Source organism: Nycticebus coucang, chromosome 6, assembly GCF_027406575.1.
Source record: "Nycticebus coucang isolate mNycCou1 chromosome 6, mNycCou1.pri, whole genome shotgun sequence".
Lineage (NCBI taxonomy): Eukaryota > Metazoa > Chordata > Mammalia > Primates > Lorisidae > Nycticebus > Nycticebus coucang.
Genome location: NC_069785.1, coordinates 57,778,466 through 57,799,786, shown reverse-complemented (window position 1 = coordinate 57,799,786; position 21,321 = coordinate 57,778,466). Strand labels below are relative to the sequence as shown.

General features: G+C 37.0%; 1 protein-coding gene and 1 pseudogene across 1 annotated transcript in view; both read left to right on the top strand.

Annotated features, from left to right (window-relative positions):
• The window catches only part of PRTG (protogenin), a 170,379-nt gene that overhangs the window by 98,631 nt on the left and 50,427 nt on the right, over positions 1 to 21,321 (top strand). The window lies entirely within an intron of this gene.
• On the top strand, positions 1,459 to 12,538 carry LOC128587677 (KH domain-containing, RNA-binding, signal transduction-associated protein 3-like; annotated as a pseudogene).

Sequence of the window (21,321 nt, the reverse complement as noted above, 5' to 3'; positions counted from 1 at the left end):
TCTTGGGCTAAAGCAAGTCTCTTGCCTTAGCCTCCCAAGTAGCTGGGACTACAGGCGCCCTCCACAACGCCCGGCTATTTTTTGTTGCAGTTGTCATTTGTTGTTTAGCTAGCCTGGGCCTGGTTCAGACCTGCCACCCTCGTTGTATGTGACTGGCACTGTGACCACCGTGCTATGAGCACCAAGCCAGGAATCTGCTTTTCTTTCTAGAAGTCATTTCTGATAAAGTGAGATCTTGATCAGTTATTGTGAGTGTGTGATGGAGTAGAATAGGAAGTAGAACAGGGATATCCCCAAAGGACTAAGAAATACTCAGTAGTTAATTTTTTTTTTTTTGGAGACAGAGTCTCACTTTGTCGCCCTAGGTAGAGTGCCATGGTGTCACAGTTCACAGCAACCAGGCTTAAGCGATTCTTGCCTCAGCCGCCCAAGTAGCTGGGACTACAGGCGCCCGCCACAACGCCCGGCTATTTTTTGTTGCAGTTGTCATCATTGTTTAGCTGACCCAGGCTAGGTTTGAACCTGTCAGCCTCGGTATATGGGTCTGGCGCCAAAACTACTGTGCTATGGGCGTCCAGCCTCGGTAGTTAAGTTTAACTTATAATTTAATTTATATATCATTGTAAAATATGTCCTTACACATGGTCTAGGTAACTGTAAATATTTAATTTACATAGCTCTAGTCCAGAAAAACAGGAAAAAAAAGGACTGAACTTTGCATTTGGGTTAGTGTTTGGAAGATGTTTTATTATTCCCATCTTTGTAGGGTGAAAGGAATTTCATGATGTAAAACAATCTTCATAGAAAGTAAAGGAATTTGTTTTTAAAATTAATACTTGAGTATAAACAGACATATACTCATCGACTAATGCAGATTTAGCTGTTCGTTGCTTGGGTGGCTTTTCACACTCAAGTGCAAAGCAGTCGCTTTAGGTGAGATTGTCAATCAAATGGGTGCTAAATTATTATAGTGCCTTCTGCACATATTAGAATTTTATGGAGCACTCTGGCTTTGTCTTTCCCACTCTGCCCTTGGGAGGTGAGGGTAGCTAAGAGGTACAGTGGTTCCACTGTGGGCTTTTCCATTTCCTTGTGTGGCCTTTCCATAGCACAAACTGTGAGAGCAGCATTAGAATAGAGTCCCTACACAGTAAGAAGAAATAGTGGGAATCTGTTTTTAGATGCAGGGACACGGAACTCCATCTTGTGGTTCTTTGCCATAGTTTTCCAGATGGTGTTTTGCTTGTAATCTTATTATGTCAGTTTTTAATTTAATCTGCATTTGGTTAAGTAAGTTTCACTATTGATCTCTGTCAGACATCTCTATAAACAATGAGAAGAAGTTATATAGCCCCGGTTACTTAAACCATATATGTTCCAGGCTGCATGAACCATTGACACCAAGATGCCACTAGAGCAACCTATTGTCACCAAAGCCAGCAACGTTTATTTCTAGCCATGACTTCTCAGTGGGCCCTTTCCACACACATGTCATTGATTCAAGAAAATTTTACTCACTATCAAGTAAGAAACAGGATTTGGCACAATTGTTGTTGAAGAATCATAGATGAAACTTAATACTTCCAATTTTCTCACTATTAAAGAAATACAAAGAATGTAAAAGACACATCAAAAAATACATTCCTAGAGGGCTCTCCTTGAACATATGTTACAAGGAGCTCATTCTAAACAGATGAATAATTTATTAGAAAAAAACAAAATAATGCTCTCCTTGTGAAAAACACTATAAAATGTTTAGAGAAATATTTTATTAGAACTTAAGCAATTAAAAGCAATTCTTTAAAATTTTCTATACATGGTGCATGCTGAAGAGACAGACCCATTGATCTTTGTTGAACTTTTTTATAATCTCTGAATAATAACCAGCTTTCTGAACTGTAAACCTTTATTTCCCCCGTATATTTGAAAAATAAATTGTATATATTAACTGCCTTTGTTTTTATGTTGTAAAATCTACCGTGTATGCTATTTAAAGTCACTTTTCAATGAGTGAACTAGGAAATTGTTTTGTTACAGTCAGTATACCATATCTGTGTTTCCTGACTGTGGAATCAGACTGAGTGGTTGGACTAACTGCAGTTCAGGGTAAGGGGCCTCTGTTGCGGCCAAGGGGCTTTCTTGTTAGACAGCAGGTTCTGCACCCCCGGAGCTGCCGAGTCATGAGTCACGGCCTGAATGGCTGACAAGCAGGGACAATGTACAGCTGTTGGCGAGATCACCTTTAAGGTACCTTTTCATCTTGAGACCTCTAGGGTCTTCTCTTCCTTTTCTAGAAAGTCAGTGTTGGAGCCTAGCCAAGCTTACAGCAGGCTAATACGTTTAGCCCACTAAGCAGGCAAGTGTGAACAGCTCTTACTCCCTTCATTCTTACGTTTAGATATTGGGAGAGCAGTATGTCCTGTTAACTGGACAACTGACCATCTGTGACCACTTTTAGTGAGAGCATCTGGCAGTGGCTGCCTGTTTAACAGAGAGTGATGTGTTGGGGGCAGTAGGTTAAGAGAATCCTATCTGTGTCTTGCGTAGTGAATACTTGGTTTCATCGAGCTTCTGCACATTAAAGATACTCTGACTAGAACTAGATTTACTAAGAGGGCTTGGAAATGAAATTTAAATGCTTCTGTTTGCTGATTCAATGTCAATTTGAGTAAAAAACTGTTATCTCAAAATTTCATTTTCATATAAATCCCCTTTCTGATGCCCACATCCTTTTGTTTTCACTTCTGGTAATTAAATTTTCACTTTAAAAAGTATGTTATTGGGACACATTCTCCTTTGTGATACATGTAGTTCTTTTGTTTCTGAAAGAAAGAAAAAGATTAATTTATATATTTCAATTCATTTAATTAGCATTTTCAAATATTTTTCTAAGCAAGGCATTATAGTACTACATAAAAAGATGTAACAGACATAACCTCTGCTTAAAACAAGAAGGATTAAGCCAAAAGATATTAATTGACTGACTTTTCCAATTCCTCCCAAATTTCTAATTAACTAAATCTAATTGTATTTATTAATGAAAGTTATTTGATAGTCTTGAACTCTAAAACCTCAAAGCTCGGTTCCTTCAGATGTAGCTTTATTTTTTAAAGTAACTAAAAATATTCTTTTGTCTTTAATATTATAATATATTGGCAGAGCAGTATGAATATTTTTATGTTGCTAGCTTGATCTTAATGACTTTAAAATATAGAAATTCTTTTCAATTAGAATTGGCTTACTTTTGGAAGGCTTAGAAAAAACAAATTAACTTGTGATTTAATATGTTTGTGTGATTTGTTCTAAATTGTTTGAGGGTTTGCTTCAAGATTTTGCATCTTTGTAGTGATTAATTTCACTTAGTTTTTTCTTAGTACTTTCAATGTTTTTAGCTCAATGATAAGTAGAATTTTAAAATGTTATATTTATTACGTAGTAAACTCAAGCAAAATTAAGAAAACACTTGTGTTTGCTTATAATACACTGATTTAAGTAATCTGTTCCTCTTTATCTCTCTCTCTTTTTTTATTTTTATTTTTAGATAAGAGTCTTTCTATGTCGCCCTCAGTAGAGTGCTATGGTATCACAGCTCACAGCAACCTTAAACTCTTGGGTTTAAGCGATTCTCTTGCCTCAGCCTCCCAAGTAGCTGGGACTACAGGCGCCCGCCACAACAGCTGGCTATTTTTTGGTTGTCACTGTTGTTTAGCTAGCCCAGGCTGGGTTCAAACCTGCCAGGCTCAGTGTATACGGCTGGCGCTATAACCACTGTGCTACGGGCACTGAGCCTCTTTTTATCTCTTTATGTCAGAAATTGGCTTTGAATTCTGAAGTTAAAAGATTGATTGCAAAAGGACTATTTTCACAAGCTGTTAGAAACTGTTCTGAATGGTTCAGTCTTTATATAATAGAATGAAAAAGGGAAGATTAATTAGTATTGTTATTTGTTTAACATTTAGGACACTGATATTCAGGACATTAATAAATCATATTTAGCTTTTATTTTGTTTTGCTAAAGAACTTAGGCTATTTTAGTTTCACAGCAAGTATGATTAGTGAACATGAGGTTTAGCCCCAGTTATAAGGATCCAAAATCGCTTGCACCTTCAAACCTCACAGAATTTTATTTTTACCTTTTAGAAATGCAAAGTTGGCACTCCCAGTTACTGCTAGGAGTAGGAGTCAGAAGAAATAGTCCCTAGTTAATAATGTGAATTTTGAGTCTCTTAGTTTGTACAGACACATGCTAAATATAAGTCAGATTTCTGAGTGTTGTTTTTTACCACAGTAGGATAAGTTTTGGTGATGTGGTTACCTACCTCAACAGAGAAAATCAAGAACTACTACTGGTGGCTGGGCACGGTGTCTCACACCTATAATCCTAGCCTTCTGGAAGGCTAAGGTGGGAGGATGGCATGAACTCAGGAGTTGGGAGACTAGCCTGAGCAATAACGAGACCCTGGGTCTCTACTAAAACTAGAAAAAATTAACTAGGCATGCTGCTACACGCCTACAGTGGCAGCTACTCATAGAAGACTGAGGTAGGAAGATCACATAAGCCTAGAAGTTTGAGGTTGCAGTGAGCTAGGGTGACAGAGCTAGACCCTGTCTCAAAACAAAAACAAAAACAACAATAGCAACAAAAACTCCCTCAAACCCCCTCTCCCAAATCTACTACTACTGGTGAGGCAAATTGATATAACTGGAGGGAGTTGTAACTTTTCCTTTAGTTGCAGAAGGGAATATTTTGTATCATAAAAGAGATCAATTTTATTGGAGAGAGTACATTATGAATCTTACTATAATAGTGACTTTGTTTTGAAGAAAATTAGAATCACTCAGTTTAGAAAATATGGAAGTCACATTTTAAGGTAAGCCAAAGTCTTTCCAGTGATTTGTTGTCTCATTCCTCTCACACGGGGAAACTTTAGATAATACTCAGAAAATTTTGGGAAACTTCCTACTGGTGAAAATGTTTACGATGTAGTTCTTTTACAGCTTTCTGACTGTACCCCTTAAGATTAGTCCAAGATACACTATGTTTAATAACAGAATTCTGCTAATCATGAAGTAGTTTCAAGTATGTTTTTCCATATTGTTTTTTACAGCCTGTAAATTCATTTCAGATGATTTGGTTCCTTGAGATTAAATGCCAGCTTAAATATTATTATAAATACAGGATTCTTCATTATAGAGTAACATATATAACTTATAATATAAACGTTCTGTCCAGATTAGCTTTGTCTTCATAAAATAGCATTGGTTTCTGTGAGATCATTCTGCATTTATTTCCTAATATAACATTTTTAGAATCAGTGTGGAAAATTCCATTAGCATTTTTGCTTTTATTTATCACAGGCCAGAACTTTGGGGACATACCTCACATTTTTTGCTACTCTTCAATTCAATTCTTCCTGTGCTTTTCCACAGTTCCTGTCTACTTTTAGTAAACATAGTTCCTCTGAAAAGTGTCTGATTCATTCTTTCCTATTAATGAGTCACAAAATAAATTCATCTAGCTTAAGTCAGTAAACTTTTTTTTTTTCCTGAGACAGAGCCTCAAGCTGTTGGCCCTGGGTAAAGTACTATGGCATCATAGCTCACAGCAACCTCAAACTCCAGGGCTCAAGCGAGTCTCCTGTCTCCACCTCCCAAGTAACTAGGACCATAGGCACCCGCCACAGCGCCCAGCTATTTTTTGGTTGCAGCCGTCATTGTTGTTTGGTGGGCCGGGCTGGATTTGAACCTGCCAGCTCAGGTATATGTGGCTGGTGCCTTAGCCACTTGAGCCACAGGCACTGAGCCAAGTCAGTAAACTTTTTAAAGGAATGATTTTGGAAACCACCTGCTTTGTAGGCTAGAAAACGGACTAATAAAGTATGAGTGCAAATTATAACAAAACAAAGAGAACATTTAAAAACTTATATTTTTCTTGATTATTAAATACCTTTTAAGTTTCCCTTTCTTGTATCTATTATCAAGCCAAAACATGTGGAAACTTTAACATAGACTTTAGGGCATACTCAACTATTTTTTCTTCATTTTCCAACAGAGCAAAAATTTTTTAATTTTTCATTCTCCTCAATATCTGAAAATGCCATACATGATTGATAATCATCTCAAATTTTAGAACTTAGTACTTAAAAACTTAGAAACCAATACTTCAAAAGAAATGGAGCATTTTATTCTAAAAAAAGTCCTGTTCCTAAAAAAAGTACTTTTTCATTAACAGTGAAAAAGAAAAGATTTTTCATTTGCCATTTGCAGCTACCTCTATTTAAAGATGAAACATTCACAGATTGATGAAACCATAATATAAGGACTATACAAAAATTACAATGCATTATCTACTTATCATTTCTTAAATTCTGTCTTGAATAAAAGGTCACCTGCCATTCTTAAGTGTTTTTGGTATTCTCTGGATGAATTAGAGGTATATCTCCTTTTTCCCGTTTGAAAAAAATCTTACCCAGCTTTTAAGTGTCAGCTTTCTGAGAATGCTCTTCTAAATGGAGCCAGTCATTCCCATGGTACATCACTCACAATGCTCTATTATAAGAATCACGTGGCACTGTCAGTTAAAAGAAAACTATCAGTTAAGTAAGTTTCATGTCTGCTGTCTGATTTTGATTCCAAATTCTATAACTTATTAACAAATTAAATTTTGGCTGTTTGCATCATCTTCAATAGGGGTGACAATAATAATATCTGTTTTATAATGGCAGGGAGCTTAAATTAAAATAATGCACAAGGTTTAGCATAGTGCCTGGAAAATTGCATCAGAAGTCCTCAATAAATGTTAATTGTTGCTGTTGTTTTACAAAGTGTCCTTCTCCCAGGGTGGAACCTGTACTTTAAAACATTTGTGTCTGTATTAAAAAAAAAAAGTTTTTGCCACATGATTTTCCATGATCATTAGATTTGAAAACCAGAGCTTCTGGGGCCAGTGCCTGTGGCTCAAGGAGCAGGGCTCCGGCCCCATATAGCGGAGGTGGCGGGTTCAAACCCGGCCCTGGCCAAAAAACAAAAACAGAAAAAAGAAAATCAGTACTCTTGAACATTAATATGTATATGTGAATTACTCATAGGTTCTCTAATATCTAGTAGGACTGGGTAAGGTCTGACTTTTTTGTATTTCTTCCCATTCTGGAAAACAAAAGTTTGGACGATGGGTAGGCAGACATTTTCTATAATGATCCAGGTAGTAAATAACATAGGCTTTGTGTTAGGGACCAAATAGTTGTGATATCCCAAAATTTATATGTGGAAGCCCCAAACCTCAATGTGACTATATTTGAAAATAGGACTTGTGAAAAGATAATAAAGCTTAAATGAGGTCATAAGAATGAGGTTCTGATCCAGTAAAAGAAGCTACACGAGATCTCACTTTCATACACGTGAGGACATGGCAAAAAGTGATCATCTATACTCCAGGAAGAAAGCCGTCACCTGAAACTAGATCCCCCCCAAATCTTGATCTTGGAGTTTCTATCCTCCAGAACCATGAGAAAACAAATTTATGTTGTTTAAGCCACTGAGGCAATGGCATTTTATTATAACAGCTTGAAGAGACTAATATAATGGGCCAGATAGTTGCTATCACAAGTATTCAACTCTGCTACTGCAGCACAAAAACAGCCTAAGAAGACATGAATGGGTTGGGAAAAGTAGCTCATTCCTATAATCCTAGCACTTTGGGAGGCCACAGTGGGAGAATTGCTTGAGGCTAACAGTTCCAGACCAGCCTCGGCAACATAGCGAGACCTTGTCTCTATAAAAAAATTTAAAATTTAGCTGGGTATGTTTGTGTGCACCTGTAGTCCCAGCTACTTGGGAGGCTGAGGTGGGAGGATCCCTTGAGCCCTGAAGTTGAAAGTTGCAGTAAGGTATGATCATTGAACTGCACTCTAGCCTGGGTGAAAGGTTAATAACCTGTCTCTGAAAAAAAATACATATGTATGCAAATGCATGGGTATGGTTATGTTACAATAAAACTTTATTTATGGACACTGAAGTATGAATTTCATATAATTTGACACGGCACAGAAGAGTATTCTTTTTCAATTTTTGGTCTAACCATTTAAAAATAGGAAAACCATTTTTAGCTTACAGGCTGCATTGATGGCACCAGGCCATGTACTATAGTTTGGCAATTCCAAGTGTAGATAGTCTATATAGTTGTTGCTTTGCAAAGTGTTGTCCCAGGATCAGCAGCTTAATCTGGGAGGTTATTTTTATTAATTTTTTGTTTTTTTAAGGCAAAATCTTACTCTGTTGCCCAGGCTGCCATGGCCTTAATCCTAGCTCAGAGTAACCTCAAACTCCTGGCTCAAGCAATCCTTCTGCCTTAGCTGCCTGAGTAACTGGGACTACAGGCATCCGCCACCTCCCTCCCAGTGAATTTTTCTGTTTTTAGTAGGGGGTGTGGGGGTCTCACTCTTGTTCAGGCTGGTGTCTTTTTTTTTTTTTTTTTTTTCCAGGCTGGTGTCTTAACTCCTGAGGTTAAGAGATCCTCCTGCCTCGGTCTCCCAGAGTGCTAGGATTACAGATGTGAGCCATCCCACCTGGCATGGGAATTTAATGAAATGCTGAATTTCAAGGCTCCCCCCTCTACCTTCTATTTTAGTACATAGGGGAAGGTATTTGAACATTTGATTTATGTCTTCTTCAGGTAGTTCTGTAACTGTTAAATTGTTTTATCTTTTCCTTTGAGTTAGCTCTCAGGGGCTATCCAGTTACAAATATAACAGCATATGCTGTCCCCTGGGATAGCCTAATTATTCTTGAGTCAATACATCTCAGTTAACTATGATACTGCCAAATTTAATTAGGTTTTGTGTTTTTAAATGAACAAGAAAATAAAGGAAATATAGCCATGGATTCCACAAATCCATAACATGAACTGTTCTTTGAATCCACAAAATAGAGCCAGGCATGTTTAGTGATCATTCGCAAGGAGAATATTTTTTAGCCCACTTAGCTGTTGTCTCTGAGCTTTACGATGTGCTCTAAGTGCCACGCTACTATGTACAAAGCCTCAGTAGTACTGTGTGAATACAGTGAATACTCAATAGGTCTGAGATAAAGGAGTTTCTATGCTTCCTTGGCTGTTCTCCAGGGCCCCTGCTAGAAGGCTTTCACACAGTAGTTCCTTGGTCTTCCAAATCAAAAGATGAGCTAAATTTAGAAATTTCTGAAAATGGACTGTAGTTAACACTATAAATTAATCATAAAACAGAAAGCATCCCTACAACTTGCAATTTTAACTTCTGTGATTATTCACCTGACTGTTCACAAAGATAGTGCCCAGGAGATATTGCCAGTTAGAAAAGCAAAATTTCTGCTTTTAGGGTAGATAAAATATATACTTCCTTAGAACTTTATAAAGTTATTTTCATATATAAAGCTACTTAGTTTAATAATATAACATTAGTATGTATATTAATTTAATTGCCATAGCTTGTTTCATAAAATTTTTATATTAAGGTGTATCCATCCCTTGTTGTCTAGTGGTTCAAAGATAAATAACTGTATCCATCCAATATGAATTTTAACCTGTTTATTTTCTACTTTTAAAATTTAAAAATTTTTGTATATTCATTGAATGCACTTACTCTGTACTAGACATTGTTTTGGGTACAAGGAATATGAACAAAAATGACATGGGGGCCTCCAAAGCATTTACGTTCATCATGGAAAATGTGCTAATAGATGGAATTGAGGAATATGATGAGCGTCCTTAAGTGACTAATTGTACTATATGATGAAGTTTGGTTAAAAAAAGGAAGAAAGTCATTTCAGGCAGAGGAGTCCAAAATATCAAAAAAAGAGAAAAGGAAAAAAATCCTAAAGATTCAAGAGGTAGCCTCATTTATTTGCTAGAGCAAAAACATGAATTACTTCAGTAGGAGTAGTAGAGACTAAAACCAGAGAGTTAAATAGGGCCTGTGTTATAAGGTCCCTGTGTACCCTGATAAATGATTAACAATGCAGAAGTTTTCAAGTGGGAAAATGACATGACTTATTTTAGAAAGATAACTAGTAATGATATTGCAGAGGATTAGGCTGAGGAGGGGCAGCGAGTGTGGGTAAGGGCAGGGACTACTGAAGACAGAAGATCAATAAGATGGTTACTGAAATAATCTAAGATGATGAGAGTATAAACTAAGTAGTTTGTTGGGGAGAAGGCAGATTCGTGAAGTTGTTTTAGGCTTAGGTAAGTAGAACTTAACTGAATGCATGTGGAACTCATGGGGATATACAGGTTATAGCTGAGCTGAGGGGTTTCTGAAAAAGTGCTCAACATCATTAACCATGGGGGCAGCACTTGGCCCAGCAGCAGGCTGTTAGTGGCTAGCAGGTCTCAGCTGCAGCTCAGGTGCAGGTGTGGTCTGGCGGGGCTTGTCCAGAATTGCCTCAGGGTTGTTGAGCAGGTAGTACGGTTCAGCCTGAGGGCCTACCTGACCACACTGGTTGGCACCCAGAACATGGGGTGCCATGGGGTGCCTTTGGCACCAGCCACTCTGCAGCCACCAGGCATCCCGCTGAGCAACCTGGTTCCCACCTCTGTGTCCCCCAACCCACCCACCCACCAGGCTTAGTGACTGCTAAGGGATCTAGCCCCAGTGTCAGTGCTGCTCGGGGCTTGGGTGTGGTCAGGGTTGTAGGGCAGCTGTTGCACTCCCGACTGAGTCCATGTTGAGACCCTGCCAGGATTGAGGAGTGGTACCTACCCGACCTGATGGCAGAGAAGAACTTCTGGACCCTTCCTTCAAACACAATCTATAGCTGGTGAACCAAGAAATAGAAAAGTTTGAAAAAGGAGGAAGCAAGGATGAAGAAAAGTACATTGACGTAAACAACTCCCTAAGTTCAACTTTGTGGGGAAACTTTTGGATACAGGTGGCAATTCTCTGAAGCATTTACAAGAAGAAACTTTGACAAAAATGTCCATCCTTGAGGTAAAAATAGACCTTACATTTGATCCTTCAATCCCATTATTCGGTACCTACCCAGAAGAAAAAAAAATCATTTTACCATGAGGACATGTACACTAGAATGTTTATTACCTCTCAATTCACAATTGCAAAGTTGTTGAAGCAACCCAACTGCCCATAAACTCACGAATGTATAAATCAACTGTGGTGAATGTACACCATGGAGTACTATTCAGCCATAAAGAAAGATGGAGACTTTACGTCTTTTGTTTTAACCTGGATGGATCTGGAGAACATCCTCCTAAGTATCACAAGAATGGAAAAGCAAGTATCCGATGTGCTCAATACTAATATGAAACTAGTAGATAAACAACTACATGACCACACAAGAAAAACACAATTAAATTCAAGTGTGGAGGGAAGGGAGGAATTTGGTAAGCTCTCACCTAACAGGTGCAATGTAGGGTTACATGACACACCTCCTGGGTGAAGGGCTAAACTACAACTTGGGCTTTACTTAACAAATGCAAACAATCTAATTGTTTGTATTCAAATAATAATCTGAAATAAATAAAAACTAAAAAATTGATGTTAAAAAAATAAAATACAGTCTGAGCACAGTGCCTCACTCCTGTTATCCTGGCACTCTGGGAGGCCGAGGTGGGTGGATTGCCTGAGCTCACAGTTTTGAGACCAGTCTGAGCAAGAGCGACCCCCATCTCTAAAAATAGTAGGGCATTGTGGCAGGTGCCTGTAGTCCCTGCTACTTGGAAGGCTGAGATAGGAGGATTGTTTGAATCCAAGAGTTTGAGGTTGCTGTGAGCCGTGATGCCATAGCACTCTACTGAGGGCAACCAAGTGAAACTCTTGTCTCAAAAAACAATAATAATAATAATAATAAATTCCAGTCTTGGAAAAGTTCCCATGAGAGACAAAGCAAAGGAAGAAGAGTTGAGGAAAGTGGAGAAGCAAAGACTTCCACCTCAGTGGTGATCTTATGTCCTCCTGGGACATGCTATGGAAGAAATTAAAAAGTTCCTCATCCCTGACTATAAAGATGAGATTAGGCAAGCACAGCTTCAAGAATTAATATATTTAAATGGTGGTTCAGAAAATGCAAATGTTCAAGTGGTTCAAGGGAAACCTACCTTGTGTACAAGAGGCGTACCAACCCCAACAATAACCAGGGGAAGTGGAGCCCCCCTGTTGGAGACTCCCAAGGAAGTCTCATTCACTGGAGGGCCAGGGAATCAGGAAATAAAACCTCTCACTCCCAGAGCAAGGAGAGTCCCCCCAACTAGATACAGACTTCCACCTCTGCCCCCCAACACAAAAGGCTATGGAGAATATGATTATGGTAATGGATATGGCACTGTTTGTGATAAACAGAGTTATGATTCCCATGATAACAGCTACAGCACCCCAGCCCAAAGTGGTGCTGATTACTATGATTATGGACAGGGACTCAGTGAGGAGACTTACATTTATACAAGAAAGAGGAATGGACTAATTCCATACACAAGGCACCTTCCTTAAGACCAGCAAAGAGCATTTACAGAGACCAGCCATTTGGCAGACATAGATTGTACTGTCTAATGTGAAATAGCCAGTCTTCACCAGTCCTGTACACTGTTTAAAGTAATTTTTTGGATGAACAATCCCTTTTTAAATAAATCAGAATGCTTATAATCTGAATGGATGGAACATAAAACTACTTTGTTAGAAACATCAACTAGGCAGAAAAAGAAAAAGTCATATAAATTTCGTTATTTCTAGTCTATATATGAAAAATAGGTCAGCCAAGGAAGAAACAAATAACTTGATTAACCAATTTTAAACAAAAAATAGGTTTACAAAAATGTGTTAATCTATTCTTTTAGCATAAGCCTCACCTTTCATTTTAAAGGTTTCTATAGAATTGAGTTACTTTATCTTTTAGCGTATGCAAGTTTTGCTCTTGCCTGTATAAAAGGGAGGCCAGTTACAAGTGCAATAATGTGGTATTGTTTTGTAACTCAAGTCTTGAAACGTTCTGTAGTGTTAAGCAAATTCTCCTCTTGCTAAACTTTTGAAAGGAAAAAACATTAGGGAAATACAAATTTAAAAATTTAAATTACAATTAGATACCACTACATACTGAATAATGACTAATTTTTTTAAATATTTAATTTTTTTTAAATACCCATAACAAGTGCTGATATGGATAGCGATCACCTGAAACTCTTATGCATTACTGTAAGAATGCAAAATGGTAACAGCCACTCTGAAAAACATTTTAGTGCTTTCTTATAAAGTTAAATGACACCACTACCATATGACCCAGCAATCCCAGCCTAAGGATTTTTAATCCTAAACAGTCTCACACAAAAAACTGTACACAAATGTATATTCACAATTGAGTGAAATAAATTGAGTGAAAGAGACCAGTCTCAAAAGGTTACATTCTATATGTTTCCATTCATATAACATTCTCACAAAGTCAAAACTGTGGGTGGAAAGCAGATCTGTGATTGCCACAGGTTAGGGGTGGGGACAGAACTTGAGTATTTGACTACCAAGGGAAGCACTGGGAGTTTGCATGTGGTTGGAACTGTTAACTCCTGACTGTGGTGTGGTTACAGAAATGTGTATATGTGTTACATAGAACAGTACAACAACAAAAAAGTCAACTTTAGTGTATGTGAATTTAAAAATTAAGACAAAAGACTGAGGGTTTTGAAATCAGATGGCTGGGGTTTGAACCTAACCCTCCAACCCACTAGGATTACTTCACCTTGATGAACCTCAGTTTCCTCTAACCATCTAGGTTGAGGATTAAATGTGGAACCCTCAAAAGAGTGGATTGATGTGAAGTAAGTGCTCAATAACTGTTAGTTGTGTGTAAATATGACTAGGGAGAACGAGGAATTTGAATGATACTCAAGAGTTCACGGGGATGGCACTTTAAAGTAGGGCTTTCAGGAGGAAGACTAGGTTTGGGGAAATAGGAGATACTGATTTCAGCTTTGATCATATTGGGTTGGAGAAATTAGTGTCCCAGTGGAGATGTCCACAGCAGCTTAATATGTGGGTTTATATTTCACAACAAAGAGATGGTGAATCATTGTTGGGCACTTGGAAGCCGAGGCCACACATTCTGCCCTAAGAGACTTTGTGTCACTCTGGCTTGGCTACATTGAAGGAAACGAGCAAAGAGAAGAGAAACTAGTCAGCGTGATTGTCAAACAAAGGAAGTTAAATCATGCTGTCAAAAGAGGGGCACATCCAAAAAGTGTCACTGAAATTTCTCTTACTGTATGCAGCTTTGCACATTCTCATTTTCTGACAACTTCGAATGCAGTCCTTTTTTTTCTTAAATCATCTTCAGAGACCTGCAGGAACAGATTTTTCCATATAGATATGGTCATGCTTATGTTTGTTGTTAGTTTGGTGCAATTCTAAACTCTATATAGAGTCCCCTGTTTATCAGTCTCTCTTGCCACCAAAGACAGAGGAATTTTAAACAAGAAAGAAGCAAAGGGGATTAGATTGCTGTATTGTGCGAGAAAGGTAGATGGCATTTCAAATGGAATCTCCTAGCAAGTCATGGAAATATTTTGCACTTGTCAATATTTGAAAACCTTTTTGTGAGTTTTTTGTAATCAAATCAAATGCAGTAGCACGGCTATCACAGTTTGCATTCTGCTTCTTAAATTCAGAGGATTACAAACAACGTGAAAATGATAGTGCCTGAAAGAAGAAATTCTTTTTACTTTTGTGCTGTGTATTGTACTATATCAGAATTGCATTAAGGAAACCCCGTGGGATGTTGTCAATAGCAATTTTTTTTATATATATTTTTAGTTTTGAATAGTCATCACCTTTTGAAACGATCTAAAACATGGACAGCTTTGTGAAAAACATCTGTCTTGTTATTAAGTAAAGTGTAATATGTGAACAAAAATGATACACAGATACTCTTTTTTTTTATTTTTAATGATTATGCAATGTTTCTATGCCCCTTCTCCTAGAACAGAATTGATGCATTTGCCTAAATGATCAACACTTGCAGGTTTGAACTTTTACTACTTTAGCAGCTGTGTGGCAGGTTTTCTAGCAGAAAGTGGTAGAGGGGGATGGGGGCTCAATTGTATCTGGTTTCTCTTTGTAGAATGATTGAAAAGTTGATGTTTACTGGTTTTCTTGAGAAAGCAGTTTATCTATAGAAGAGTAAAATTTTTTTATACCTAAATTAGCTTGCTGTGATTTGTATGCATATGTTTTGTCTTCTTGCTTAAAAAAGAAAAAAAAAAAAAGAAAAGAAAGTAAAGAAAATCATCTACCCTGAAACTACATAGCACAGATAACCCCTGACCTTTGGTGCTGGGTAAAGATTTACAGTACTTGTGGAGCCTCACTCCGCATACCTGACTGAAAAGATCCCTAAATAGAGTAAGGCCCCTGTGGAGATGGAGAAAATAAACAGGGTAGAGAAGTTCCATTGTTTCCAGTGGCTGTGTTTTGTTTTGTTTTTAATCCATCTGTAAAGTGAAAGACCAGTTGTGATGTGTTTCCAGTTTGGGGGGGGTCTGATGTCAGTTAACTTTGAGGTCTGGTATCAGGGTAGTTGGAGTCCGGGGTGCCCAGGGTCCTTCTTTCTCTGTCTCTCTTGCCCTTAGCAACCATCTCTCTCCTCAAATTCTCGTTTGAAATATCTGGATAGTTGTTAGTGATTGTTTTCTTAAAGGGAAAACAAAACAACAGAAAACTTCCGTAGAAATAGGCACAATCAAAAGTTAAGGAGGGCGGGAATCACAAATTGCTTATTTCTTTATATCTGAAGAAATCTGATTTTCTTACACAAAAAGTGTATGAGAACAAAATGAGTCCCCCTGTTTGTCTCCAGAAAAATAAATTTTTTAACTGGATTCTAAATTATGAAGAAACTTTCATAATTTACTAATCAGGCCCAGATCTATTTAATAACTATTTAGCTACTAGCTTTATACTGAATCTTTAATTTGTTTATATCTCTTTTGAAATATCCCAGTATTTTTTCAGAATCCTTTGTATTTATAACTTGAAGTTTATTTACTGAATTGATTTTAACAGTTGTATTTTCTGCTTCCTTTCTGTATGTGCTAATAAAACCTCCAATAAAAAGTTTCCTTGGTCTTAGGAAGATTCACATGGTTATCGATAGGCTGTTGATTGTTTTATAGGCTAAAACTTTCATATGTATTTTTACAAAGGAAGGAAAAACTTTAGTAAACTTTTCATTCTCCTATATTTAAGAGTACATAAGCATGGTATAATACTTGATGTGAATTGCAAACCAGCATCTCCATAGAGAAGGAAGAACTCTTGTAGAAAATTAAATCAATACTGTTCATTAATCAAACCACCTGTCTGCTCTCACCCCACTCTGGGAGTTTCTGGTGAATGTAAAGAATCTTTAGATGTGTGAGGTCCTTAAAGACCTGAGTTAAAGGAGAGGAGATTTTTAAAAATGAAACCATTATCACATGAAAGAAACTTAAGGGTGGATAGCAAAAGCAGTTTGTTGTATAGTAGTAATTACTATACTTGTGGTTTTTGGTTTGTTTTTGGTTTAATTTTTTTGTTTTTAAAAAAACTTAATGCAAATGAAATTTTAAGCGGTGTGCTAATTACACACTCCATGGCCTGGAGGGCACCTACAAGTCAGGCTGTTAGTGAAAAAAACTTTTTCATCTCAGCCTTTTAAAATATTTTTGTACGTTTATTTTATAACGTACATAATCTATTAGGACAAGTCACACATATGTATGTGACAATTAAACAAAGGTATATATAATGAGTATGCATGCTTGAAAAAATTAATGGAGGGTAAAGTAAAAAAAATTTGGAGACTGCCATTCTAAAACACTGAATCAGGTTTTCTTTTTCTTTTCTTTTTTTTTTTTTTTTTGTAGAGACAGAGTCTTACTTTATTGCCCTCAGTAGAGTGCCATGGTGTCACACAGCTCACAGAAACCTCCAACTTCTGGGCTTAGGCGATTCTCTTGCCGCAGCCTCCAGAGTAGCTGGGACTATAGGCGCCCACCACACGCCTGGCTATTTGTTTGTTGCAGTTTGGCCGGGGCCGGGTTTGAACCCGCCACCCTCGGCATATGGGGCCAGCGCCCTACCCGCTAAGCCACAGGCACTGCCCTGAATCAGGTTTTCTAAGTGACCACCCAGTTATGAAGCTTTATAGTCTAGAAAAGGAAAATAGGCATTAATCAAATCACCACGTAATTTATAATTACAAATTTTGGTAAATGTTGTGGTGTAAACATACAGAGGGTGAAGAGGCCATATGATAGTGGACACTGTATTTTTAGGGTGGAGGTCTGGGTAAGTTTTGGTGAGAAGCTTACCTTGAATTGCATTCTGAAGGATAGTAAGAGTTAACTAGGTAAAGGACTCTGATGGGATAGTAAAAGGAGCATGATGTAAACCATAGTCATGGAATAATAATCACGTGACATGGGCTAAATACTGGTACTCTTAATACTAATACTCTTCCTATCTAAACAACCTGATTTATCAGTTGGTTAGAGTGATCTCACAAGGGTTCTCTAACGTAATCCTGACATGGTTTATTGAAATTGTGCATATTTTTCTATTCCATTTTGAGACATTTAAAGACTTTGCATATGGGGGCAAGACATGATTGCAAGAGGGACTTTACCTAACAATTGCAGTCAGTGTAACCTGGCTTATTGTACCCTCAATGAATCACCAACAATAAAAAAAAAAAAAGGAAAAAAAAAAATAAAGACTTTGCATAACATCCCAGAAAATGTAGGCTGTGCTAATCTACTTAATTTGGGTCTCTCGAATTTAGCCAAGACAGCTAACTCCATTGACATGTATCATGGTTTATCATAGAAACTGGAGCAGTTGCCTCAGCTCCTCACAGTGGCATCTTAGCTTTCTCAGCATGCCAGAGTGCTAATAACCTATGGAACCTGCTCAGACAGAGGCAGCACGTTTGGTACACCTTCCTGGGTAGATATATCTAACTGGGTAAACATATCTAAATGGGGTCATTATTTCAAATTTATATGTCTGTTTCCTGCTAAGAAAGACTTCAAATGACTCAATATAGAAACAATAAAATCCAACAAAATAAAAAACTCAAACTAAAGGGAAGAATGTAAATTGATATACACCTTTTCTAGGGATAATTGACTGATACCAAAAAAGGGGACCTATAAAATGCACACTTGTTTACCCAGGAATTCCAGTAATAGAAACCTATTTTAAAATAATAATGAACATGCACAATAAACATTTAACCACGAACATTCACTGTAGTGTATACCACATCATTTATAATTGGAAAAGCTGGAGAAAATCTAAATATTTAGTTGCTGAGGTTAAAATAAACAATGGTATATCCATACAATTTGAATAAATGTGCACATTGAAAGGAACGTGTTAGAAGACTATTTCATGACAAATAGCTCATAGTATATTAAGTAAAAATAAAGCAGGTTATAAAATTAAACAATTGAAAATGTATGCACATAGATAGTAAAAGGAATGAAAAAAAATGTAACAACCTAATGTTGACAATGTTTCTCAGTGCTGGTATTGAAGACTTTTTTACTTTGTATTTGAATTTTATAAATTTTCTGTAATAAACATGTATTTGGGGCCGCACCTGTGGCTCAATGAGTAGGGCGCCGGCCCCATATATCGAGGGTGGCGGGTTCAAACCCAGCCCCAGCCAAACTGCAACAAAAAAAATAGCCGGGCGTTGTGGCGGGCGCCTGTAGTCCCAGCTACTCGGGAGGCTGAGGCAGGAGAATCGCCTAAGCCCAAGACACCACAGCACTCTACCGAGGGTGACAAAGTGAGACTCTATCTCTTAAAAAAAAAAAAAAAAAAACATGTATTTGATCATAATGAAAAAAATAGTATTTTAAAATTGAATATACCTACATGAGGAAATTGGGGCAAAGATACATAAAGGTTGGAAAATCAATGAAAGTAGGATTTTATTTTTTTATTGCATGCTATAAGTTCCTGTACCTTACTAGAAATGGCCTACAAATTGAGTTGTGAGCTTCCTTACAGTCAAAGCAAACTACATGTACTGTTTACTCTGAGACACAGGCTATTTTAATTAGGGAGAGGTTATAATACACAAATTAAATTCCCAAGATATAATACTTCCAAAAAACTCAATTGTTGGAGATTCTCTGTGAATCTGTGTATTGCAATCATTTTAACTTCTGTTTGACGATGACTTAAGGAAAAGAAGATTCCTGTGATTTCTGGGATCATTTAACAAGTTAATAGGGTTTTGGATGACAGAGCTACTAGTAGAAGAAACAATTAAACATTTTTTGAACTTCCTCCTTTCTCCATCTGGATGACCAAGTGTGAGGACTTTCAGTGTGTTCCCCTTTCTCCACTAGTTACACTGCTAACCTTTTTATAAAATGACCTTTTGTCTCAGAGGAAAAGTCATGGCAGATGGGCCTCAATCCTGACCCCTCAAAACAATAGGAACTACATTGAAAGCCTCTGAAAACCTCAAGAAGTAAGGAGACACTCTTTTAAAAGGCCTATTTTTCTGTGCCCATCTCTGTTCAGAGAAATTACAGTGGTTGTTTTAATTGTACTAATTCTCCGCCCCATGTTGACTCAATTGCATACTTGTATGATTCTTAGTATACTCTCCTCTTGTGCTGTGTACACTTCCAAATTAACATTCCATAGTAACTCATTGGTAATTAAAAAAAGAAATCTGCATTTATATTGTTTATATATAAAATCCCAGATATTTTTAAAAATCTTACAAGTCTAAAAACATGTTGGTGTTTTTATTGTCCTCAGTATCAAGCAAATGTTGTTTAAACACAAACATTTGTATAGATAGATAAATGTAAATTGATAGAGATAAAATTAGCTAGTGAAGAAATTGAAATTATGCTACTCTGGGTTACAAAAGCTATCGAAACCATCCTTCTTCAACAAGCAACCTAACAAATACACACTTGTAAAAAACATGGATTTAAGTTTTATGTCCCATCATAAAATGCCCCAGATTAAAGTCATTAATTTAACTTATGGAGTTACGGAGTATTCTTGCCAAAAATGGTTAGCCTGAATGTAACAACAAGGAAACAATCAGACAAACCCAGATTGTGAAACATTTTACAAAACAACTAAACTGGATTCATCAAGCGTGCTGTCATGTCAAAGGGGTCAGGTGAGGTAGGGGGAGAGCAAGGGACAGTTTCAGATACAGGAAACACGATGTGGAGGGAGTGACCCTCAGGTCAATTCTCGGGAAAAAACAGTTATAAAGAACATTAGTGGGACAGTTTTGGAAATTTAAATCCAGAGTATGTGTTAGATGAATTGTGTTGTTAAATTTGTTGGGTATAATAATGATGTTGTGCTTATGTAGGGGAACATCCTTATATTGAGGGGAAACTTGTTCAAGTATTTATGTGTAATGTGAAATATCATGATTTAACAAAAGAAAAAACACAGATAAGAGAACAAGAAATATATCAAACATACTAAAGTGTTTAAAAAATAATTTGAAGGGGCAATAAATGCCCCACACTGTGCTTTTAGTCTTTAATCAGTACCTTCAAATTAGAGAATGTTTTTACAGTTATTAAGCACATAGTTAAAACAGTCTAAAGTAATGACTTATATAAAACAATTTTATAAGAATGTGGAAATATTCAAAAATTACATCAGTCAGCACAGAAAATCGGTTTCTTGTTCATACTGTCCAGTAGCTCTTCCAATTAAAGCCCATCTGAGGTACTAAAAACTGTAGCTGGTTGGGTAATACAAAAATACTCTAGACTGAGGCTATTTCCTTAATCAACTAAATATCTCTTTTATCCATGGAATGTTTATAAGCTGGCATGTATAATATATTTCAGATTGAATATAAGAAACTTCAGATCTGTTAAATTTTTTTAACAGAAAAATCCTTTTGGTTTTACGCTACATGTTCAAATTGTCTTGAGAGTCTCCATTTATGTGTTGAAAACTGTTTTAATAAACCAAATCCCTTTTAATACCCCAAAGATCTTCAGTGTCTTTTAATATCTGAAAGATTTAAGGTTTATAGAGAATTCGAGTAGAATGTTTACAGCAAATTAACATATTCATGACATGCATCTGCCTGTATCAAAAAACTCCCAGAGTTCTCCCTTGAACATTAAAACCAGTTTCACATTGTTGCATTCAGTGCAGTAACATAGTGTTTCCTGTGAGTTTTAAAGGAGACATAAATAAATAATCACGGTTTATCATTATGATCGATGAGGCTGATATTTTACCACCTTGCATTTCCCACTTGAGGAGAAATTTAAGATTGGTTTCAAGCTGTCTACTTGCA